This window comes from Lepisma saccharinum, chromosome 26 (genome assembly GCF_977018435.1).
Source record: "Lepisma saccharinum chromosome 26, izLepSacc3.1, whole genome shotgun sequence".
Lineage (NCBI taxonomy): Eukaryota > Metazoa > Arthropoda > Insecta > Zygentoma > Lepismatidae > Lepisma > Lepisma saccharinum.
The window spans coordinates 12,851,394-12,868,800 of NC_139254.1; the positions used below are offsets into that span (position 1 = coordinate 12,851,394).

General features: G+C 40.9%; 1 protein-coding gene across 2 annotated transcripts in view; it reads right to left on the reverse strand.

Annotated features, from left to right (window-relative positions):
- LOC145979701 (MAP kinase-interacting serine/threonine-protein kinase 1-like) overlaps positions 1-17,407 on the reverse strand; it is a 169,507-nt gene that overhangs the window by 23,153 nt on the left and 128,947 nt on the right. The gene's annotated exons all lie outside the window — the stretch shown is intronic.

Below are 17,407 nucleotides of genomic sequence, written 5' to 3' on the forward strand. Positions count from 1 at the left end.
GTTTCTTCAGCCCTGGCGGTGGTTTTGCATGGTGGTATCCTTCCATGGTTTATTCCCCCTTCCCCCACTCACCGAGTTGAAGGACGTCTCGTCCAAATAATAAAAATGTTTCTTCTCACTGCGATATATTTTAATACCGCGGAGATTCTTTTGTCGTCAAACAACAAACAATCGTTTCCTCTTGCTAAACTCAAACCGCAAATCATTCAACACCCGTGATACAATTCGTGTGCACATTGACGGCAAATCACCTCACGCCCTGTTTTACTTTGATCTTGTTGCCGCAAGGAGGATTATGCATTTAAAACAACTTGCTTGACTTTGAAGAACATTTCCTTTCGGATGAAGCCCAAAATAACATTCGGGTAAAACCGCGCGCTGAACAGGAGATTCAGCCATTCTCGCCGCTCTACAATAAACATAGGGTTAAAATAGTGGGATGTGCAACACTGGTATCAGCGATTTCACGCGCTCTGCAACGCATTCAGTCTCGCTCGACTCGCTCTAAAGTTTCAATGTCTCTTCAACGCAATACAGATTCGAGTTGGCGAATCTGCGGTTCTAAGTTCGTCTGCACAGTGATTGCAACCAATTAAGTCCATACCTGCTAATCAATGTATTATTTTGTCTGTATATTACAAATTAAATAACTGTTTTCTTGCAAGTATGCAGTTGTGTCGGAATAGAACCCGTCTCAGTGGAACTATATTCTTGCGCGCACGTTTGGATCTACATATGCTAAAACCTGCTGCAAGGTTGACCTGACGCTTAGCTTAGTTTGAAAATGTCTTGTGTATGACTTCGTTTTAGTTTTTACTTCACATAGATCAGGTGTCGGTTTGCCATATAAAAGGACCGCTGTCTTTTCTGAAAACTTCAATGAACTGAAAGCTTTCGCCTTCAGCTGATCTATCACACAACACTCGAGACCCTTGCTTTCTTGTCCTACCGCTGCTCGCGTTGGAACTTCGGGGTTAGATTTGGCGGAACAGGTGGATGCGAGCTGTTCCATGGCCAGCTTATTTCGAAGGATTTAACAGGCACTTACACGGTAGACGATTTTTCTAGTTCGTTAGGAATGTTAGACACAAGTTTGTAATGAGATTAGAATGTTATTGACTTACCACAATCAAAACTATCACTAGCAGGCGGTTAAATTCCACAAATCAGGAAAAACACGAAGAAAAGCGAATTCACTATATCTATCGGGGGAACAGCTTGGAGCTTCAGCTTCCGCGGTGGGTCATTTACCTTCGCGCGTGTTCGTAAATACTCGGGTCAGCAGTAGACGAGTAGGGTGAAACGACGCGCAAAGGTCCAGCCAGGGTGAAAGCTTCTCCTCAAGTGTTACTTTTGGAAGCGTTGATTTCGCGAGAAAGAAACGTTCTTATTATGTTAATATATAGCTAATTGTAAGTGGTTGAAAAGGGCGACAAATACGAGGGAACAGCCTGTTCCCTCTGTTCCATGGAGGGACCGCCACTGGTTGGTTCCCTGCTTGTGTTTATTTCCTTGTAATTAATATCGATCTACCAATCAACAGGCTTGTTTTCACAATACAGTACACGGAACTTTCTAATTAATATGTATAGTAATTCACGTTGGTACATAACAATTGCACATTAATACGAAATGCATTGCAAAAACTATGACACCTGAATATGGAATACAGTTAAAAAGCACGCCGATCGACGAAAATTGACAGCGTTTGTTTCATAAAATAAAATGTATATATTTTCGCCGAACTTAAATGATTATAAGATTCGATTGTGAACAGTCAGTCTTCTACTGACAATGTTTACGAAAATATATGTTTAATAAAATATTTATTGATTATAATAATAATAATTTCCATAAAATAATATTTAAGGACTTGCTTTTTTATCAGTTGGAAACAGGGGTGCTCATCCCCTCAGGCCTATGACGCAATCCCCCCCAATTATTTTCTCAAATTATTTTAGTCAGACAAAATTTGGGGAACAATATAATACAGACATATTTAAGCAATATATGTTTAGTTTAGGTACTTTAGACTTTCACGTTTGATACACATGAAACGCTCACTTCCATTCTTAGTGTACTGAACCTTATTCGTAACAATTTGTCTGCTTGACTAACCTTATATTAATGCGAACAGCATACCCCATTCTTTCCCAAACCGATTCTAAAAGCATAAGAGGCGGTGTTTCATTTCAACCCCCTCGGCGCGATCACCCACAGGTAGGTACAAAAACTGTACATAATAACCATAACGAAAAATCAATAACAAGTCAAAGAAACGATCACCCCATTTTTGTGTGAAGGTATATAGAATTGGTATAAAATCTTTTCCCCCCAAAAATCCCCTCTGTGGGCACCCCTGGTTGGAATTTTCGCGCCATATTTTATGTAATATTGTCTAATTAGTATTCTTGATGACATTTATTGTTAAATTGATATTATAATAATTATTCTTTATTATTAAACGTGAAAAAGCGTGCTAGGACCCCTTCTAGTTGCGTGTCGGATTTAAACCTAGTTTAACAATGCTACTATTGTGGTAGCACAGCGCGCTAGGATGACAGAGGTCGCGTGTTCGAATCCCGGCCTGGGAATAGGTGTTCCTTGTGTCACCGTAACATCACTCATTTCCTTCTTCGCGATTAGCCAAAACTGGCAGAAAATAAAAATGAAATAAACCAAATAATGCTGCTAACATTGGTGTTACGTTACGCTCAACCGACGAAACCGTGCATCATGTTGTAGTTACCAACGAAACCTGGTGTCCAAAGTTCAAATCTCTCGAAAACAAGGTTTGCCTTTCAACACGCCCTGTAAACGAAAGCTACAAAATAAACAGGCAGTTGGCTACACTGTTGTGTTGACACGCATTACTTCGCGGGAAATGTATTTCGCGAGCGTTCAAACTTTAGGCTCTGTGAAATTACGTGAAGCGAGGCGCTGTTGTGCTTCAATATCTAGCATGGTGGGTGAAACAGATAAACACACGTCTTGGCAAAGGACCAACACTGAAACGGCTACCGCGCACTTCCCCTGCTTGCTAGAGTCCTGACGAAACAATCGGCCGTGGTTACGTGAGAGATCGAGAATATGTCGCAGACGTGCGGAAATTATCATCACATACGTTTTCTTGGGCCACGCACGTCCACTTATCTACGTGGCCGCTCCCGTGGGGAAATTCTTAAAACTGATGACGCAATCAGCAAGCTCACCTGTGCTGAACTATGAAAGCAGGAGGGGAACCGGGCGGCCGACCATCTTACCTGGAAATTGGCATTGTTCAAGTTTGAGAAAAGCAGAAAAGTTGTTTTTCATTTTTAATAACTAGGGAGAGCTGATGCAGACACCGCTGCTTGAAAATTGCAATAATTAAAAGTTGTTAAAAATACACTAATACTAGTATTTATGTGTCATATAGTGGTTCGGATCCCAGTTTATACTCTAGGTCCGGTCTCGATTAGCCTTTCTGCGCATAAAGTGGACTTGTACAAATTTATCAGGATTTTTGTTTTAAATATATGACAATTACATCATAATATTAGATTGCATGTTATGCTATCACAAAATTAAGTTTTTTTTTAACCCAAAACTGGTGCAAAATGAAAATAAACTTCAAATTTTTGCATAATTTCCAGGATAATTATGAATTCGCGAAAGCGTCTAGAGGCTTTTTTTTAGGAGTCTATGAAAGGCCAAAATGCCAGAAAAGTATCGGCAGGTATCGGTAAATAAATTCCACCCGATACCACCGGTCAGTGGCGGCGAGGGGGCAGTTGCCCCCCACTTTTCGCCACTTTTGGCACCTCGCCCCCCCCCGGTTTTGAGACCCAATCGCCGCCACTGCCACCGGTTAAAAGTGGTAATTGGGGGTTGTTTTACGGGGGGGTTGTTACCACTTCCCGCGTTCTTTACTGCTATCATTGGCTTTCTCAAAATTTCGGTAGGGGGTGTAGCCCCCTACCCCATCAGCTCCTACGCCAGTGCATCTGACAGAACAAGGTGTGTATATAATTATAAAATTTGTAATCAAATGTATTTATTGTTCTACTATCATAACCATTACTACTGATTGATTAATTTCGTTTATTTGCTTCGCTTTCCTGCCACTTTTTCCCACACCGTGGCCGTGTGTTCTAAGGCCTCAGACTTTGGCCTCGGGTTACAGGACACGTGGAGGTTCAAGTCTCCTGCGGGAAGCTAACAACCTTTCTCCCGAGATTTCGGCCTGTGTATGGGACCGGTGGCCACCCACCATCGTGGGGAAATCGGGGAGCTACGAATGAGTAGCGTAACCCGTCATGGAAACCTACGACGACGACTGAGGGTTCGTCGTGCTGACCACACGTCACCCCGTAACTGGTTCCATGATCGCCCGTCGGTGAGGCCTGCGGTCGGTAGGTAGGCCCTGGCCCTGAAGGACTGTTGCGTCACTATTATTATTAGTTCTGCCACTATTGGCTAATCGCGACCATTAAGATGGATGATGATATGATGGACACTCACAAACAACACTCGTGCCCAGGCCGGGATTCGAACCCTGGCGACGTAACGCGCTGTGCTAACCACTACGCCACGGAGGTCGGCATGACAATCATTATTATTGTTATTATTTCTACTATTGAAGTTTTATCGATGGCCTGACACCCTGTACAAAAATTTCTGGCTACGTCCATGCCGTCAGTATGACGAAACGCAACCATCACCTAACAACGGAGGCCGCCTTGTAATCAAATGGTCCCGTAGGAGGCACATTGCACAGGTTCGAATCCCACAGTAATAGGTTCCGTACTGATTAGCTATTCTGTGCATACTAGGGGTGTGTGGGATTCTGAAAAGTTAGTACCGGGATCGGGTAAAGAATTTCCCGTCCCGATCCCGGTACTGACGTTTCGGGATCCCAATTGTCTGAAACGTCTCAGAAATGCAAAAAGAATCACTTATGGGGAAAATGACAACAGGGCAGGGAAAATTTCAACATTTCTCGAATTTGTCTGGAAATTGCGAATTTTTAGTCCTGAACGTCGGGATTAAAAAAAATTCCCGTCCCGACCGATTTTTTTTCCTCGCACCACCCTTAGTGCTTATAGCGGACTGGACAAAAAAAAAAAAAAAAAAAATCAAACCAAACATTGGAAGCAACAGCATGTCTTCGCAGGGCTTTTGAACGTTATGCCGCTGTTATTACACGCTTTCCGTGATGCTCCTTCACGGTCACGGCACCTGTAAAGGTGACCTCCACGCTGCCTCCTCGGGAGAAATAAAATAAAAATCCCCGCCACGAAGGAGTTCCAATTTTCATTCCACCACACGATTTCCCAGTTTGCACCAATGTCATCCCAAGGTTAATTCGACACAGGGCATTACCGCGCTGTCAATTTGCACGTTTAGCAAAGGTGGAGTCTCTACGTAACACATTCACACAGCAAGCGATGGACATCGTCATTGTAAAACTGTGTGGATCAATGGAATGGAAATCACGAAGCGGCTGAAACTACTGCGGTCCAGCATCACCCGTTGACTTGGGCCTTAACATTTATGCCATGACCAAAATGCGAACTGAAAAATCTTATGGCACTTCAGATGGCATGCCACATTTCATGACATTTCTCAAGGATAGAATGGGCTCTATTTCCCTAGCATAACCAATCAGAAGCGACCTCTAAGTCACGAGTGCAGATATAATGGCGGTCGAGTGAGATGTAAACAACGTATCACTTCACACAGTGGCGTGTGCTGAGTTCAAGATCTGGGCTATTTCACCATATTGTAGTGTTAGATTGAAAAAAAAGTGCTGAAGGAGGGAAGGCTCCTCCTTCTTTAACGATTTTATATTCAAAATTGAAACCAGGAATCACATCATAATAATAACAGTCATGGCTATTATTATTATTATTATTATTATTATTTGACCATGCCTATAAATGTGGAAACCTCAGTCAAACGATAAAATATGTGTTTATCAGAATGAGTAGGTAAATAAGGAGGCGAAAAAGTATGATTATTGACATTAAATTATCTACCTTGTGAAAACAATACGGAATACAAAAAAATCATGGTACTATATGCGACTAGGTTTGAACCAGCTGAGCTGTTATAATAGTTTTAATAGTTATATATTCTGAAGCCAAATTTACATTTTTAATTATGGTTCATTTTACATGTTTATGCTTTAAAAGAAAGTAGAAAAAAATTTACATTTCAAAGAACTTGAACCTAAAATGTGAACTTACAAAATTTACTTGTTTTAGTATTCATCTAAAATTCATTGGGCTTTGCAGAAAGCCTAGCTAGCCTAGAGTATACGCCCCTGACTTCACAATTTTAAAAGCCGATAAGGAAATACGTTTCCTACTCAATGTATTAGGTGCAAATCAATGGCGCTGCTAAAATACATACTTTGTAGAGTTTACTGTACATGTTTGGATGAATATTTTAGTTGTTTCAATCGTAAACACCATGAACTCACAATAGATGGTGTACCTCGATGTGCCTTTTGTGCTGTATATATTATACAATGCAATCGCAAAAGCTTGCCGAAATTCATTGATTTGCTTTACTTTACTTTGCTTTTTGTGCCACTTTTGGCTATTTGCGAAGATGGAGATGAGTGATATGATGAAATTGATGAATGGACACTCACAAACATCCATACTCAGGCCGGAATTCGAACCCGGGAACCCTGGCGTCGTAGCGAGATGTGCGCCACGGGGGCTGGTGCTTACCAAAATGTTACATAAAATGCTTTCATGTAAGGTACTATCTGCTGTAAGATTCTTGGAAGCATTCACGTAGCATTTATGCTAGCAAAAATGTTAAACGAAACGCTTCCGTCTAAAGCCGGTCTTACCTCTACTGTCTATTGGGGACAGGTGCGGATCCAAGGGAAGGGTGATGGGGATGATCGCCCCTCCCAACTGCTAGTTTTTTTTACATATATTACTAAGGCTAATATTTTTGAATGTTCTGTTTAATCACAAAGTTTAACAGGCTCGAGAATATTGTTTAAAAGTTTGTTTTCGGCCAACTTTATGCTCATGGCAGCCAATTCGGAAATGGAACAACAATTTAAATTTGAATCCTCAAGAGGGTATCAAACCAGATACACCTTGAGGTGAAAGGTTTTGTTTTCTTTTGTTTATTTACTTTCCTCCTCATCTCTGACAGCAGCGGCTGGTGCATCTGGACTTATGAAGGGCTAGTAGGAAAAAAATGGGCTAATGTAAAACACACTAAAACACCCTTCCCATCTTCGTCTTTCCAACGAGAAAATGGGGTTTCCAACAAAACACAAACTAAATCATAAACGAGAGTCAAATGTGTCGTAAAACTGCACGAAAGACAACCACACGGGTAACAATATCCATTCAGTTCAATATCTCGAAGGACAGGTGAAGTATAGCTTGGTTTGTTTGTCCGTAACTCTTAAAGAACCTTTTCGAGCAGGCCTTATCTACAGGGAAGGTATCAACTCGGGGCATGTCCCGATACCTACCGACCTGTTGGGTGAGAATGATTCATGGCAAGGACTTCCAAGAACCTTTCGCTGCTCCCCCCAAAAATAGGCAATAGTTAGGCTGGAGAGTTCATGTGAACCAAAAGATCTCTAACACTTCACACCCGGAGGAGGCACATAGTGGTTCGGATTCCACTTTATTAGGTCCAGTAGTCCCGTTTAGCCTTACTGTGCATAAAGTGGACTTAAACACCAAATCAATCAAATCTAACTCTTCACTTGCGAATGGGCGAACATCGAGTCCAAACAGCGACTTCACGTTTGTCATGGCAACCAACGTACACAGCTACCCTTGTGTGCATGGATTTCGCTTCCCCAGCCATTTCTCTGCACCTCGAGAATAATCGGTCCGGCAAAACATGTGATCGAGGACGCACGATGCACAAATACGTTGTTTTTTATAAATTACTAAATATGTGATAAGGATAATTTAATAAAAACATTGTGTACATTAATATGTGGTGAAGTGCCACTGCACCTACTTCACCTGAACAGCCGCCACTGATATCTGATCGATCCCTTTACGGTGGAAGAGGAATTATGACCACATATTTCGGACCTGCACCCTATTCTTGCAAAACATTAAGCTCTAGAACATGTAAGTCAGCTGGCTCTTGCAGTACTATATATATTGTTTATGCAAGGTGGTCCTCAAACAAGGTAACCAAAAGTATTAAGCAGTCAATATTTCGGTTATCTTATTTTTTGGCAACCCTGTATATAACAGTGCAAGTGTAGCTCAGAATAGATTCTCGGTGAGATGAGGTACCAGAGTTAATTTCGGCCTTTCCAACTGTAACTTCTTGATCAGACACTGATTGAGGGGGTGTGTCGAAAATATTGTACACAGTACTAATGATGCTATCATGTACAGGGTATTCCAAAAGTTAGTTAACCGAGATTAACAGTCCTTGAGTAAACTGATTTATGGAACACACTGTATATTTCTTTCTAAAACCACTCCAGTGTTAGGCACCGCCCTAGAAGATAAGAGATAATATTTCAATTTCCCAGTTTCAATAAATTAAGAAATACTGGTTTGGATGAAAAGTACAAGAGGAAAATAACTTTGAAAAAGCACAAATTGAAACGATTTTTCCTGATAGCTCATTCTTGGAACCAATGCTCTTTCTGCATTACACATTCAGAATGTAGGCGAACTTGTTTCCTCAAAGAAGCTGATGCAATATTAGGGCAGTCGCATGAAAAGACACGTGGCTTTTTTGCGCTGGCAGATTGTGACCAACGTATGCATGACCGAAGGTCAGGAATGATCCAGCAGAACGCCCTTACGCAAACGAAACTTGCTGGCTCGAAGGAAGCAGGTGGGAAGAATCAGTTTTCTCGACAATGACGCAAATGTAATAATTGCTTCCCCCTGGCGAAGAGGAGGAGGAAAGAAAAGATGTTCGAGTCGGCACCAAGTTGACCACATTTGCGTTGCTAATGCGTACAATGGGCTCTTCACTTGACCTTGAGTGTGGGCTTACCAAGAGCGTCAACTTGTGCGTTCCTTTCGGTGGCTACCTTGATGCAATACCTACTCGTTTTGACATCAGAGTGCGTTGTAGGTGGTACGTGAATGAACTGTCAAGTGGGGATAGGGTGGTGCGCACCAAAGTGGTACCATATTTGAGGATCCTTTAGTGTAGATGCCTGTGTGTTTGCATTTGAACCCTATTGTACCCGCAGTTAACTCCTTGCTTCCTTGATTTTGAATTTTTACAGACACCTTTTTTATCTTTTATTTATCCGGGTTACCAAAAGTATCTTTTTCGGGTCCTAAAAATGATCCAGGCTGGTTTTTAGGAAAATTGGGTAAATGTCCTCTTTTTAAGGGGGTGTAAACTTGATTACAAAGCGACGACGCTACCACTGCGCCATCGGGGAGGCCTAGGGACTGGACCTACAGTTTAACAGATTGATTTGATTAACTTTACTTCGCTTTTCTTCCACTTTTGGCTAATCGCGAAGATGGGGATGAGTGATTTTTAGGGGCCGGATGCTCAGGTTTTAACCTATTTTATTCCTTACTTGGTAACGTCACTATTCTAACATATATTTTTGTTTTAGCCATTTCTTAATGAAATACATGAATCCTATAAATCCTAAAAACGGCTAAAAGGAATTAAGATCCTAAAAAAGGCTAAATTGAACTTGTAAGCTAAATAAATGTAAAAAAAAATTAAACTGCTGAAACCTTGTTTTGTTTGATCAGAGTGAACACATTGTTAACTGTACGGCAATATGAAAACGTATTCTCTCTCTCTCACATACACACAAAAGGGGGAATGGAAATGAGAGAAGGGAAAGGGCATGAGAGAAAAAGGGAAAGAAAGTTGGCATTACAAAAGAAATAGCTTAACAATGACACGTTTTAAATTTTTACTGTTTTCTGTATTTTTTAAAAACTGTGTTTTTTGTATGCTTTAGTAAACATATAATATGTGAAGGTAAATGTGTTTGCAGTATTGATGCTCATGTAAATGCAAAGATTTGGGATTGATTTCAATAAAAATATGGGTAGGGAAAAAATCCTAAAAAGGGCTAAATCATCTCTTTATAAAGCCTAAAATGATGTCTATAAAATCCTAAAAGTCCGGGCCTTAGTGATGATATGATGAAGGATTACTCATAACGTCATTGCGCCGAAGCCTGCTGCGCTAATAAATCCGCCAAGGAAATTAGTATCTTCAGTTTAAAGTGAGATCCCAACCAATTATGTGCCTCCAGGTCGGACCCCTTGATGAGGTTACCACTACGTCATCGGGGAGGCCTGCATCTTTCTTATCATTTACCTCTCCTGTGCATTACTATATACGTAACTTACTATTTTACATTGTAACGAACTTGAGAGTTTAAGGTTTTATATTTGTAAGAAGTTAAGATTTTTAAAATGTTTGTTACTTCAAATAATGTGCAAGTTGTCACAGACAACTATAGTTACATTGATACAGTTGTGGTTGGAACTTGTATATATGTTTATAAATACGTCATAATCTGTTCGTGTTGACGTCACTTTCTCATCTCAGCAGAGGAAGTGAACCCACCTGAATGTTTTTCACCTGACGACAGACTCAGTTAGAAAACAGGGGAAGGTGAGAAATCAACAGAAACGTGGTAACGGTTAATGGAATGCCCGAATAGTGTAATTGGTAATTATTTTCGTTTCATTCTGGCTATACTCGGAAATAATAATTAAGTACAGAAACTTTCGTGTATTTACATTTGTCTTGTCCAACGTTAGAGTTGACGAGCTGCATCTCTGCGGGTGACCTTGACTAATTCGCGCAGATACATGTCCGTAGATGCTACCTACTCGCCGTTGAGTGGTCGACAGCTCTTACAAAGTTAGAGGAGAATGACACCTATTGGCTAAGGCAGCCGGTAGCTCCTCCCTTTGCTACTGCGCACCCAGTCACGGTCAAGGTTCACCCGCAAAGATACAACTCGTCCACTCTAATTCTATATGCAAGTGTGTTTAGTGATTGTGATGTGATTTAATAAAAAAAAAAAAAGGTAAAGTGTTCCCCTGTGCATAGCACCACGCCATGAAGGCGTATAGGGGGTGTGGGGGTAACGCCCCACACTTTCTTGATCCGGTCGTGAGTGGGGGTAATGTGATCAGCATCACGCCCCTGACCGCCTTTACCCCCCGGGGTTTCCCCCAGGTACCCATGTTATTCGACGCTGGGTGGGCGCCGGGGCCGCTTTCACCGTTAGAAAAGTTCCCGGATTTCAACCGGCGCTATAGAATTGTTCCTCTTCAGGCAAACGTAAACAAATCTGCACCTTGCTTGTAAGTCCACATACGATAGGAAATATAAGTGATTATAAAACTGCGTTTAACTTTGAATACTGTGTTGTGTTTCTGTTCTACCCAGCATGTCCTGATGATTTGCAAAGATTCGCATGGTCCCGACTAAAGGAGTAGCGGACTAACTTTGTAACGACTAGTGTCCAACTGGAGTACGTTGCAACATACTATGTAAAATATTATTGTATGCAATATCACGATGACAAGGGTTAGGTTGTAGAACACACCTCAGAATAAAAACCTCATCCGCTTAAATAACTATTATTATTATCATTATTATTATTAAGACCTCGCATTTGCCACACATCACTTCGGACAGGTGCTCATTTCTCATGAATCCATAGTTGTTATTAATGTACTAAGACGTCAGGTTTGGGACTGGACTCGAGCTACGAGAAGCACGCTGGTTCGAGTCTTCTCGGGGAAAGCGTAATAACTTTTCTCGTAAGATTTCGGCCCGTGTATGGGACCGGTGACCACCCACCATCGTGAGTACATTGGGGAGTTACGAATGAGTAGCGTAACCCGGTCACGGAAACCTATACTAATGACTGCATGTTGTTCGACGTGCTGACCACACGCCACCCATAACTGATTGGATGAACGTCCATCTCTGCAGAGGCATCTGCAAGTGATGCCGTCAGTCGGTAGGTAGGCGACTCTGGTCTTCACGGCACAAGACCGGAACCTCCCCCCCCCCCAATTTAAATTCGGTCCAAGTTCCGTATTATTTCATCTCAACTTGGACAGTATTTAAATTGATCCTGGAGGAAAAAAAAAAAAGATTTCGGGACCGAATTTATGAAACATAAAATGGTTCTTTTCAGACCGCAACCCATTTACGATTTCTGATTTTCTCTCCCGGACCGGAATTGAATTTATTTACAATTCCTGGACCTTTAAAGGGTACGGTACCGGAAAGTATCGGTTCGAATTTAATTACCGATACTTCTCCAGTGTTTGGGTCTTTCAAGGACTATTCTAATTATTCTGAAATTTTGCAAATTCCATGTTTCTTTATATTTTGCACCAGTTTTGTGTGAAAAAACTGAATTTTGTGATAATATAACATGCAATTTAATATTCTCATGCAATTCCAAAATCCAAGCATACAGGGTGTATCATAAGTAATAGCGCAAACTGACACAGTTGAAAGTACACGACAATGGAAGCAAAAAAGTCTCAGTACACATGGGTCTGCAAACGAGTGTATGTGGTGCGTGGTTACAAGCCATCACGGACTTCATTGCTTGTAAACGTCGTCCTAGTTGGTAAAATGCTAATAATGTGTGCGAATGTGTGGTTAGAAGCTCTCACTGATTGCATTTTGTAAACACCGAGTGCTTTACTCCTTGCTCTTTGTTTACAAAACAACATTTCCGAGAAGTGGCGTTGTAATCAAACAGGATGGATACACTCAATACAGAGAATTGTACATGCTTGTTACCAATTGCGAAATGAACCGGGGGTTTTCTTACTGTATTATTAGCATTTTACTAACTAGGACGACGTTTAGAAACAATGAAGTCAGTGGCGGTTTGTAACCACACATTCGCAATTATCTCGAAAACGGCTCGTTTGCAGAACCGTGTTTACTGAGACTTTTTCTTGCTTCTATTATCGTGTACTTTCAACTGTGTCAGTTTGAGCTATTACTTATGATACACCCTGTATAATTACACACTTTTAACTAATTTTCAAGCACCGGTATAGCCCTAATCGTATATGTTAAAATCACTGGGACGGTGTACGTTTTCTACGCAAGCACTTGTAGGTTATGCAATGGAAAAGTAAGCACTCGCGCTACGGGGTACCTATCAACCACAACACCAGCGCGAAGCAATATGTTGGACGAAAAAAGTCACGCCGGTACATGTGATTCGCGAGTACTTCATCAGCACGCTATCAGGACGCTGTTGGCTGTACACACACACGTCACGCACACAGTGCTTGCTCGCTTCCAATCCACGAAATCTGCAGTTACGTAAGGCACAGAGCCGCCCAAGGTTAAACCCAAACTTAGTCAGAAAATGCAAACAAATTTTTCCCGCGTTTTTATACCGCGTGTACTACCAGGATAGAGCAATGTCAAGGTGAAACTACAAGGTAATCGGTGCTCACGTACTCGGAGAATGCTCAACAAAAGAGCGATTGTCTTTTTTTCCTTTCTTTTTACAAGAAGAAAACTCGTAAGACTTTAACATAACTGGCAACAATGGATCTACAATGTTAATAAGGATGCTGCAGAAAGTCAAGGACCAAATTTGGATTTGTAATAATAAGTTCACAAGTAATGAGGTGCTTGAGTAAGAGGCAGTGTTGCCAATTTTTAACCACATTTTGCCAGTTCAGGGACAAATTCTCTGCAAAGTTTATTTTAGGCTCGGACCGGTTACCAACAGGGGACGGATATATACATGTACTAAAAAAGTGTTAGATATGTAAATGTACATTTAGTTGTTCTAATGGAAATAAATGGAATTAGATATTGACTTGCAACTTGAAAAACTGCAACTTCATTTAAGCAATCAACCACCTACTCAATTAAATGCAATAGACTTGCATTAATTGTAATGCAAAATTCAAATACAAAACGTATTTTATTTTTTGTTACCAAAGCAATGGATTACTGTACTTTCTTTTAAGTGTGAATCTCCTCTTGTTGTCCCCAAAACCAGATTTACATTAACTGAAACTGCGTTCAATATCGAATGAAGTAATGGTTTGGTTTATTTCAGTTTTTAAGTCCACTTTTATGCACAGAAGGCTAATCGGGACCGGACCTACAGTTTAAAGTGGGAGCCGAATCACTATGTGCCTCCACCGGGTATCGAATCCGGGACACCTTGAATACAAAGTGACGACGTTACCACTACGCCACCGGGGAGGCCAAATGAGGTAATGGGAGAATATTTAAAATACGCAATGGATTTCACCGCGAAAGCTTGAGCTTCTATTCTCTATAATTGTTGATAATGTTAGAATAACATGGTGCATATAGTCAAGATTTGAACTAAACAGAAAATAAAAAACGAACAGAATACAGATGATGGAAAATCTTTAGCATTTAACACAATAAGATTGATTGAGTTGGTGTTTTAAGTCCACTTTGTGCACAGTAAGGCTAATTGGGACTGGACCTACAGTTTAAAGTGGGATCCGAACCACTATGTGCCTCCACCGGGAATCGAACCCGGGACCCCTTGATTACAAGGCGAAGACGCTACCACTGCGCCATTGGGGAGGCCCCAACATAATAAGAAATGTATTAATAGCATGAATATGGAATATGTCGCAAAATGAAATATGTTTATTCACTCATCTGGTGTATTGAAGTGTCTCGCAAAATATATAATAATACCGGGTGTCCGAATTGAAACGCCCTAATTTCAAATACTTATATTAAACATAATATACAGGCATGAATAGCGTGGTAATGTGGTATATGGTAGCTTCGCTGTGGAAATTTTAAATAGATAATGAATAGTAAGGTTTCGTTTATTTTGTATCGTTCCAGGGGGTGAAAAGTGAAAATGACAACCAATGCTGAAAAAGCGCAGACTGTGTGGTGGTACGCAGCATTGGGATCCATTATTGCAGTTCAACGACGGTGTCGTGCAGAGTATCACAGAGACACTCCAGATGCCAAGAGAATCAAGGCGTGGAAAGCAGCGTTTCTACAGACAGGATCTGTCGCTAAGAGGCATGGCGGTAGCCGATCGCGAACATAAGAGGAAAACGTTCAGCGCATTGCAGATGCATTTGCACGAAGTCCCAAGAAATCCGTTCGTACGGCGTCACGTGAGGTTGCTCTCCCAAAATCAACAGTCCACGATGTGCTTCACAAGCGTCTTACGCTTCATGCATCCCAATTCTGCGTACCACCACACAGTTTGCGCTTTTTCAGCATTGGTTGTCATTTCCACTTCACCCCCTGGAACAATACAAAATAAACGAATCCTTACTATTCATTATCTATTTAAAATTTCCACAGCTAAGCCACCATATACCACCTACCACACTGTTCTTGCCGGTATATTATGTTTATATAAGTATTTGAAATTAGGGCGTTTCAATTCGGACACCCTGTATATTAGATTAATTATACGTTTTGATTATTATTAATTCTACTACTCAAATTTATATCAACGACTTGAACCCTCCTTCTGGCGACGCCCAAGATACAAAGGCTAAGATTCAGAATCACTGATTTGGCAGACGGAAATACAGAACAACGCAAAAGTAGGTAACAGCGTACTTCCAACGTTGGCACGAATAGGAGCGGCGAGTGCGTTTTGCGCTCAAATACCACACTGCCTTGAACTCGGTTCTTTTCACGAAAAAAAAAAAAAAAAAAAAGGTTGGTCGCTTCTTCTTCGCAAGTCACCTTTCCATCTCAGTTGAACGTCTGCACTGACGACACTGCGCCTATTTCGGTATCGTTTGACTGGTGGCAGTCGCTTGTGTATTTTCTTTGCGGGCGCCAATTTCTTACGGCGGATGTAGCAACGAACTCGCTGGGTTAATGACTGAGTGCACCAATAGTTAGAAAGAGGCACATCTTAGTTGATTCATTCAAGACACAGGCCTAAAGAGCAGAGGCGCAACCACGATTTTTTATCGGGGGGCAAGTACAAGGATAAACGTACCAATAATGTTAATAGACCTAATAATAATAATAATAATAACATTATTATTATTATTAGTAGTAGTAGTAATATCAAAGACGCCATTATCATCGTAATGGAAAACAAGCACACAAACTATTCTTGAAAGACAGAAAATGCTTGATAAATGTATTCCAAATATATTTTTTTATATTAACATGTATAGACGATATATATTTCACACATATGCAACATGCCAACACTAAATTGAACGTAATAAATGTTTCTTAATGCATATACTGTATATACAGCATATATTATTTAAATACATTACGCAATCAATTCATCCATCTCATAATAAACCAAAAGCAAAAATTACATAAATTGTCTCTCAAATGTGCACGCTCCCTTTCCTCAAAACAATTGTTCATGCATTTAAGATAGACCAATTAAGAGAAGTCTTACTTCACCTCTCTGGTAATTTACAATGAATTATAGAAAATAATTACGAATTGCAAGCGAAGCGAGGAAGAAAATTTTTAGATCCAATTTTTTTGCAGACTGAAATCAATATTGAATTAATAGGGAGCATGTAATTTCACGGGGCGCCATGGCATTCTACATTTTTAATTTAGATCGTTCGGTGCCCATGGCCGACTCCCGCCGCCCCCTAGCTACGGCTCTGAACTTTATAAGACTAACAAAATTTAACGAAAAGTATTTTTATTTGTATAACATTTGATGTTGGGGGTGGTAATTGCCCCCTGCAGGTACCTTTTGCCATCAATGTTTGCCCCCCTTGCGCCCTAGAACTCATTTCCTCCACTGCTTAACAAAAAGGAAAATCTTACGTATAATCAATATACATATAGATAAAATTCCATTTCACCCATACTTTTCTACAGTACAATACTGAACCTTCGCGTCATTAATGAGCAATTCTACACAGTTGTGTTAATTTGTAATCAACACACCCTCGCTGACACCTTTGTTTCATTAACGAACAATTCTGCACAATTCTGGAGGGTGAGATTGAGGTGTGCTTCAGGAAGTTCGCCCTCCGGATAGTAAACACCCCAATGATGTATCCGACATTCCACGAAAAAAAATTTAAATCTCGCACTCAATCTGCCCATTTGCCATGATTCCAGTGGCCCGTAGCAAACACAATAGCTGTTCCACTTTCCACGTGCATAAGCAGAACTTGTAGCTTATGAAGAGAAGGCAGCGTCGCTAGACAGCACTGTGGTTCTGTGTCATTCGGTGAAGATTTTGTTACTTTTAGCTACATATCTCACCCACAAGGTTAACTCTCACCCTTTACCACTCGACCTCATCTCACAAGACTTCTGGACAGTGAGCACCCTACGGATGGTGATCACATCTGATCAGCCCCTGAAGTGGAAAATGTTAGCTGGGGCGTGCTCCTGTGGTTTAACATGGTAACAATGTGACAGCTGGAGGTTGCTT